Genomic DNA, 7,281 nt, shown 5'->3' with positions numbered 1-7,281 from the left:
AGATTCTGCTATGACTAATTAGAGATGTGTGAAGAAGGTTTCCCTTCCCCAACATTATTGATTTTTCTTTCAAACTCCCCAGTTTCACGGTGAAAATCTGTGGCATTTAAAAGTGTTCAATTTAGTACAGTTCACTGATGCATGTAATCTTTGCTAACTGCATCTCATTTTCTCTGAACTGGATTTTTCAGGCCCTCTTATGTCTGGGTATATTTTTTATTTACTCTGTATTTTAATTGAAATCAAAGATGTACCCAGAACATACAAATATTGAGAGGATACATTTAATATTTGGATTTTTTTTTTTTAGTTGCAAATTTTCCCTTTTCTCTGCTGGAAATATGGGCAATTACAAAAAAGTATAATTTTAAAAAGTGGATTCCACACAACTTAAGCCTACATGAGTGAAGAGATTTGTATATGTCTTGAGTGATTCTATCCTGGAAAAAGCAATAAAGATGGAGAAAAGCACCAGGAAATTTACAACATTGGATAAAATCTGTGATTGTATACCATCATAACTGAGGCAAAAGCTATGGCCCTATGCCACCTCAAGCCATCTCATCCCATCTTACCGTTTAAGAGTACTTCATATTTTTAGGATATTATAGACAGATAACATACTGTAACTTCTCATTAAAGTTAGGGCCACATGCTGGCATTTTATGTTCTCAACTTCCTTCATATGAGGAAAGATGCTATACAGGTGTATTAAATTATAAACATTTCATATTGGAGAGTGAAACCTTTATCTTTGAATTCAAGGTAATTTAATATATAAAGGTATATTTTTAATTGAATATCTTCCTCTTCCCTATCATATGGCAACTTTATCCTCAGTTCTTTCTTCCCAAGAAATAAGTTATAGAAGACCTAAAGGAAAAAGTGTTTCAGGAGACTTTGTTTGCGTTTCAGGTCATTTCAACTACTATTCTTACCTCTGCTTTAAACAAAAAAGACATGCTAAACCAATGATAGGTCTCACTGAAGTATTTTTCCTCTGCAATCACACAGATGTTGAGAATGAAGCCTCCGAATTAGACAGTCTCAGTTCAAGTTCTGACTCCATCCTTGACTAGCTCTGTGACCTTGGGCAAGTTAAGCTTGAGTGTCTTAATTCGTAAAATGAATATATGAGGATAATAACACTTAATGTATAGGATCATGTGAGTTAAATGAGATTAAGTAGAGTATTGTCATAGGTTGCTTTCCTAGAGAAGCAGACCTGAGATTAACATTCAGTGTATTTATTAGGGGGTGCTGTCAATACCTGTGGTAGGTAAGCTGCAGTACATTCCAAGAAAGACCTCAGCCAACACTGAGGCAGGTTTTTTTCAGCCTTCTAGGAGCTGACAGCAACTAAGGGGTATTGTCTTTTACCAATCTTTTTAGCTGTGGAAATAAATCCTTTATTCTTGAAGGGGGAGTTGGGTGGCACATTACAATGTCTATTAGAAGAGTTTAGTAAGCACTCAATGAATATTAGCTATATAATAGTGTCAATGTATATTTACCTGTGAGACCATTCTTAGTATCCCAAACAATTGCTTTCATTATATATTTTAATAGTGCTTTGGTAAGAGCATGGCTCTGGGACTGGATTTGAGGCCCAATTTCCTAATTAGCAGCTGAATAACACTAAGTACATTAGTCTCTCTGTGTCTCAGTTTCCTCATTTGTGAAATGGAAATAATAATAGTACCTATTCTCATAGGATTGTTATCAGGATTAAATATGTTAATAGTTACACTTTCAACAGTGCCTGGCATGTAACACAAGCTCTGTAACTGCTTGTGCTTATCATCATCATTATTAGTTTTCTTCTCTCAATCAAGTTAAGCATGTACAGTGAGTCCTCACTTAACATTGAGAGGTTGTTGAAAACTAACTTTAAGTGATACAACAAATAAAAAAAAAATGATTTTTTAATCGTCAGCATTATAATGACACATTGTTATTCAAAGACCCGATGTAACTTGTTTTACTTAAAGTCAGTTTCCAAGAACCTGTTGATGATATTGAAGATTTACTGTAGTCAAAAATACTTTGGAATCAGACAATGCTGGGTTTAAATCGCAGCTCTGTCACTTCCTAGCCGTTTTGATCATGAGCATGTTACTCAATCTGTGATCCTGAGTATTCTCATCTGTCAAAAAGAAATAATATGTCTAACCTTATAGAAAGCACCAAATATATGAAGGTATTATGAACTTATGTTTCAGTTTACTTTCTCAAATGTAGTAATAACCCCATCCTTGGGATATCCTGAAGATTATGTGAGTTCACTCATGAAAAGCACTTAGAATGGTACCTGACAAAAAGTATGTGTTCAGTGAGTGTTAGCTAGTAGGATGGTGATGACGACAACTGTATAAAGGACTCTGCACAGTGCCTTGCATATCATAAGCACTCAAATATTATTTTTGAAGCTCTCCATGAATGTTTTCTTTATTTCTTCCTTTTAGCCTTTCTTTTACATTCCAGCTGGCCTGCTGGACCTTTATTCTTGTGTATTCCTTTCTTCTTCCCTCACTTGCTTGTAAGGATTTTGAATGTTATATATGGGTCAATAATAAACCATATCCTCTGACATCCTTAAAAAACAAAAGACAAAACCTTCTACTTTGTTTTTATTCTGGAAACAGTAAGGCTGATGAGTGATTAAACATTATCTTCAAGTACACAAAGGTTCTTACTACAGAAAGGTGGCTGCCAGTTCTCCATCTTCAGGACAAAAGAAGAGAAATAGACTTCAGTGGAGCATACAAACACAGAATGGAAGACAAAAGAGAATGATAGACTCTCTAACTCTGAGAGGCTAAAAACAAAGAATATTCTTAACGTATTTAGAATTGCTATGTGCATGTGTTTCTGACCAAAGGAAAGAGAAAATTCTAATGAAATCCCTTTTAGTACCATACTTCTGATTGTGTTATCCCCAAATATTTTAACTATAAATATTACCTGGTAGTGTGTACCTTGCTTGTCCTATGTTATTTTGTCATATTATCATTCCTGGTTTCATAATAGCTGGTGCCTGTTATAAACCAATCAGAAAAAGATCTTGGTTTGGGATAGACATTTACTGTTCATAAAGGCTAAAAACTGTTTCTCCTTGCAATAATATATAATAATAAAAAAATAAGCATAGCCAAAATTTTCATTTGCATTCCAGAGGAAATAGTCTGAATAAATTCACCCTATTCATACACAGTGTTTTGTGTGTTTTTTTTTTAATATTGTTTTAAGCACTGCTAAGTGTTAACGTTTTACATTAAGTCATTACTTTGACAGGGATTTGATAATATAATTATGGCCTTTATAATCATGTAGAAAATCATGTTAATTAAATAAACAAAAACTGAAAGAAAATGAACATTTTGATTGGGTTTATTTCATCAGAAGAATCAGACATCTCAAAATAGAAGCAGACATCTGTGGAAATGAAGAAAAATCTACAGTTCTTAAAAACCTAGACTCTCTGCTGAGGATATTATCATATAGAGATCTAGGAAATAGTTCAGCTTTAAACATACCCCTTAATAGATACATTAAAGCTGAATTTCCATCTTCCCCTCTTTTTGTTTGATTTTCTTTTAAAGCTGTATTTTTAATGGCAGGTGAAGCTATCATTTTTGTTTATACTTTGAACAAATATGGCATCTTTTACCCGGGAATATCAAATTCCCATAAATTTCATAGACAGTAGTTACTGTATGTGAAATATACAAAACATGAGGCTTCCTGCAAATTCCTGGCAGGGTGTGGAGCAGGGGTGGTGGGTATATGCATTATATCCCATTGTTTTTAGGAATTTTTCTTTGGGTTCCTAGTGATGATTATTCCCACTGAAGGGAGATCTGTGCCCAGCTGGCATGTTTTTATACCACAGCAGAATTCCCAATGATACTTTATCATTTAGACCTCTCTCCTTAAAAATATGAGGGAGCTAGAGTGATTTTTTTTTTTATTAAACACTTCAGGAGTTTTATTTTTGTCTTTTCATATTTTTATGTTTGGCATGTAGTAGGTACTCAACAAATAATAGTTGAAGCCATAAAAATCTTTGGTTATTTTCAAAGTGATTCTCTTGGAATGCTATGTATTTATTATATCAGTGTCAAAAACTGTTCTGGAATTGCCCTCAGAGCTTGTGTTAGAGTCTTTTGAATATACTTATCTTTGCAGGTCAATTAATATTTATTTAGTGTCTATAATATATGTATTTCAATTTTTGTTGTAGAGATGGGGGGTCTCACTATGTTGCCCAGGGTGGTCTTGAACTTCTGGCCTCAAGCAATCCTCCTGCCTTAGCCTCCCAAAGTGTTGGATTACAGGGATGAGCCACTACACTTGGCCTGTATTGTTTAAATATCATGATTTCAACCATTAGCTTATTTACTGCAGTTGTAGCTATTGCGCAGCAGTCTCCCTTGTGTGAGGAACAGTTACTAAGTCTGAAAGTGGACAGTGAGAAATAAGATAGAATAAAAATAAAATAATATAATATAAAAATAAGAAATGGTTCTCTTCCAAGAATTATAACTTAGAAATGTACATTCAAATTAACATACTAGAAAATACAGGTCATCAGCAAAGCCTGAGTCCTGTCCTCTCACTCTTCTCTGTGGACAGCATGAGCTTCACCACTCACTCCACCTTCTCCACCAACTACCAGTCCCTGGGCTCTGTCCAGGTGCCCAGCTACGGTGCCTGGCCAGTCAGCAGCACGGCCAGCGTCTATGCAGGCACCGGGGGCTCTAGTTCCCGGATCTCTGTGTCCCACTCCACCAGCTTCCAGGGCGGCATGGGGTCTGGGGACCTGGCCATGGGGATGGCCGGGGATCTGGCAGGAATGGGAGGCATCCAGAACGAGAAGGAGACCATGCAAAACCTGAACGACCACCTGGCCTCCTACCTGAACAGAGTGAGGAACCTGGAGATGGAGAACTGGAAGCTAGAGAGCAAAATCTGGGAGCACCTGGAGAAGAAAGGACCCCATTTCAGAGACTGGAGCCATTACTTCCGCACCATCAAGGACCTGAGGGCTCAGATCTTCACAAATACTGTGGACAACGCCTACATTGTTCTGCAGATCGACAGTGCCTGTCTTGCTGCTGATGACTTTAAAGTCAAGTATGAGACGGAGCTGGCCATGTACTAGTCTGTGGAGAATGACATCCATGGGCTTCGCAAGGTCATTGATGACACCAGTGTCACTCGGCTGCAGCTGGAGATAGAGATATTGGCTCTCAAAGAAGAGCTGCTCTTCTTGAAGAAGAACCACGAAGAGGAAGTAAAAGGCCTACAAGCCCAGATTGCCAGCTCTGGGTTGACTGTGGAGGTAGATCCCGAAATCTCAGGACCTCGTCAAGATCTTGGCAGACATCTGGGCCCAATATGACAAGGTGGCTCGGAAGAACCAAGAACAGCTGGACAAGTATCTCAGCAGATTGAAGAGAGCACCACAGTGGTCATCACGCAGCCCGTCAAGGTTGGAGCTGCTGAGATGACACTCATGGAGCTGAGATGTACAGTCTAGTCCTTGGAGATTGACCTGGACTCCATGAGAAATCTGAAGGCCAGCTTGGAGAATAGCCTGAGGGAGGTGGAGGCCCACTACGCCCTGCAGATGGAGCACCTCAATGGGATCCTGCTTTACCTGGAGTCAGAGCTGGCACAGACCCGGGCAGAGGGGTAGCGCCAGGCCTAGGAGTATGAGGCCCTCCGGAACATCAAGGTTAACCTGGAGGCTGAGATCGCTACCTACCGCCGCCTGCTGGAAGAGGGCGAGGACTTCAATCTTGGTGATGCCCTGGACGGCAGCAACTCCATGCAAACCATCCAAAAGACCACCACCTGCCCGATAGTGGATGGCGAAGTGGTGTCTGAGACCGATGACACCAAAGTTCTGAAACATTAAGCCAGCAGAAGCAGGGTGCCCTTAGGGGAGCAGGAGGCCAGTAAAAAGTTCAGAGGTCCAAAAAAAGGAGAAAATACAATGTTATAGTAGATAACTGTATACAGTGGAATCAGCGTCTCTGGGTGAGCATCATGGAAGAGGTGGCATTTCAGGTCTTGATGGGTATATATAGGAAAATACGGGAGAAGAGTATAGCAGGAAACGAGAAAATTGTAAGCAAAGACCCCAAAGCAGAAAAACATTTGGTTCAGTCAGAGAATGGTGAGACAGAAAAAGAGGGAGATAGAACTTTGGAGCTAGAGTCCCAGGGTACTAACCCCAATGCTGAAACATACCGTGTCCTTTGACAAGTGACTTGAACTGTGTCTTGGTTTTCTCCTCTGTAAAATGGGGATAAGATTTGTACCTATATCACAGGGTTGTTATGAGGAATAATACACAATAATACATCTAAAACAATGCCTGGCACATAACAAGCACCATGTAAGTGTTAGAAAATGAGAGAGTGGAGTATTTTCTCTACTGTACTGAAAGCCACTGAAGATTTTTGAGCAAGGTGGTGAAAAGATAGGTGCTATACTTTGCGAGTATGATCCTGGCACTACTGTGTACAGTTGATCATGAGAGAGATGCTAGTTAAGAGAGCTCCTGGGAAGGGGAAATGCCAGCTTGCACTGGAACAATAGCTATGGGAATGAAAAGGAGGGGCTGGATGCAAGAAACATTGGAGGGTCCCCATGACTTGTACATACTTTATTTTATTTTAAGTTCTGGGATACATGTGCAGGATGTACAGGTTTGTTACATAGGTAAACATGTGCCATGGTGGTTTGCTGTACCTATCAACTTATCACCTAGGTAATAAGCCTAACACGCATTAGCTATTTATCCTGATGCACTCCCTCTCCTAAACTTCCCCCACCCCTGCCAGCAGGCCCCAGTGTGTGTTGTTCCCCTCCCTGTTTCCATGTGTTCTCATTATTCAGCTCACACTTACAAGTGAGAACATGCGGTATTTGGTTTCCTGTTCCTACGTTAGTTTGCTGAGGATAACTGCTTCCAGCCCCGTCCATATCCCTGCAAAGGACATGATCTCATTTCTTTTTATGGCTGCATAGTATTCCATGGTGTATATGTACCATATTTTCTTTATCTAGTCTATCATTTCTGGGCATTTGGGTTGATTCCATGTCTTTGCTATTATTAATAGTGCTGCAGTGAACATACGCATGCATATATCTTTATAATAGAATGATTTCTATTCCTTTGGGTATATATCCAGTAGTGGGATTCCTGTGTCAAATGGTTTTCTGATTCTAGGTCTTTGAGGAAAGGAATTGCCACACTGTCTTCCACCA

General features: G+C 39.2%; 1 pseudogene; it reads left to right on the top strand.

Annotated features, from left to right (window-relative positions):
• The first annotated feature begins 4,613 nt into the window (after positions 1 to 4,613).
• On the top strand, positions 4,614 to 5,923 carry LOC112614651 (annotated as a pseudogene).
• Positions 5,924 to 7,281: the final 1,358 nt, after the last annotated feature.

The sequence above is a fragment of the Theropithecus gelada genome, chromosome 20 (genome assembly GCF_003255815.1).
Source record: "Theropithecus gelada isolate Dixy chromosome 20, Tgel_1.0, whole genome shotgun sequence".
NCBI lineage: Eukaryota > Metazoa > Chordata > Mammalia > Primates > Cercopithecidae > Theropithecus > Theropithecus gelada.
This window is presented reverse-complemented; position numbering and strand designations above follow the sequence as displayed.